Source organism: Emiliania huxleyi (assembly GCF_000372725.1).
Source record: "Emiliania huxleyi CCMP1516 unplaced genomic scaffold EMIHUscaffold_526, whole genome shotgun sequence".
Taxonomy (NCBI): Eukaryota; Haptophyta; order Isochrysidales; family Noelaerhabdaceae; genus Emiliania; species Emiliania huxleyi.
Window position 1 is genome coordinate 17,766 of NW_005198045.1, and position 1,665 is coordinate 19,430.

Sequence of the window (1,665 nt, forward strand, 5' to 3'; positions counted from 1 at the left end):
AGCCGGACCAGGCGGCGGCGGCGGCCCTGGCGGCGGGGGCGGCGGACGCTCCGCACAAGCGGGTCCGCACGGCGAAGCGTCCATACGAGCCGCCGGAAGGGCCGCCGCCAAAGCACCGTTCGGCTGTTGCGCCCCCAAGCGTCCCTACACGCCGGCTCACCGACGCTGAGCTTGTCGGGCTGCCTGCCGGGCTCTGCGGCCAGTACCAACAGGGCCTCTGCCACAAGGGCGGCAAGTGCAAGTGGAGGCACGAGCTCTGGCCAGGGCTTCAGGAGCGGCTCCGCACGGCGAAGCGCCCGCTCGAGCCGCCGGAAATGCCGCCGCCAAAGCGGCGCTCGGATGCGGCGCGTGGCCCTCCGTCCTCGGCCTCCCTCTCCTCCTCCTCCTCCTCCTCCTCCGCCGCCGCCGCCGAGAGCGCGCCGCCCCACGCGCCCGCCGAGGCCGCGGTCCTGCTCTGCGGCAACACGCACGAGTGCGGCGGCGCCTTTGGCTGCATTCTGCCGGCAGGCCACGTCGGGCCGCACGACTTCACGCTGCCGGCCAAGCGGGCTCGCTGCGAGAAGCGCCCGTTCGACCCGGAGGTCATGGCGGCTGCCGCGCTCGGGTCGCAGGGCAGGCTGCAGTCGCCGGAGCTCGGGGCGGCGGAGGCGGCGCTTCTCGCAAAGCTGCTGGCGGTGGCGGCGCGCTTGAAAGAACGAGGGCTCGCCCGAGGCGACGGTGCACGTCGATGGCCAGTGGGTGAGGACGAGCGGCGGGGAGGTGGTCGGTACTTGGGGATTGTTTGCATTCTCTTTCCTCCTTCTCTGCAGGCGGTACACTGGAGGCCGCGGGCTACTCAGGGCACCTTGGCGGGCGAATACTACGCCTTACGCCTCGCCGAGCCCGCCCGCCACTACCGCTCGAGTATCGAGCTGATCAAGGCGCTGGAGGCGGGGCTGACATTGTGGGCCCTTGCCGCCTCACTTCTGACCTGTCGTGGTCTTGTTCTGTCAGGCGCTCTCCGACTCGAGCGCTCCGCCCCTCGCGCCGCCCGTGCAGCCCGCGCCGCCGCCCGCGCCGCCCGCGCCACCCGCGCCACCCGCGCCGCCACCCGCGCCGCCCGCCTTCCAGACCGCCGCCCCCGCCGCCCCCGCCGCCCCCGCCGCCCCCGCCGCCCCCGCCGCCCCCGCCGCCCCCGCCGCCCCCGCCGCCCCCGCCGGCTCCGCCACCTCCGCCACCATTTGCTGCGAGTGCGGCACTTTGCTCGACGACGAGGCGGGCGAGGTGATGGCGTCCTCCGTCGGGTGCGACGCCGGTGGCTGCTCGCGCTGGGCTTGCCTGGCGTGCGCCGGCTTCAGGAGCGAGGCGGAGGCGGGGCGCAAGACGTGGTTCTGCACGCTTCACGCGCCGGCAGTGGTGGTGGTGGCGGAGGCGGAGGGCATGCGCTTGCACCTCTCCAGCAGCAGCAGCACCGGGTACAGGGGCGTATCGAAGAATTCTGGCGGCTTCCGAGCGCAGCGCAAGGTGGACGGTAGGCCTAGACACATCGGCACTTTCGGCACGGCGGTGGAGGCGGCGGTGGCGTACGCGCGGTCGGTCAGGGAGGAGAGGTCGGCGCCGCCGCCGCGCCCCGCGAAGCGCCCGCGCGAGTCTGCCGCTGCGCCTGCGCTAGAGCCCACCGCCCCT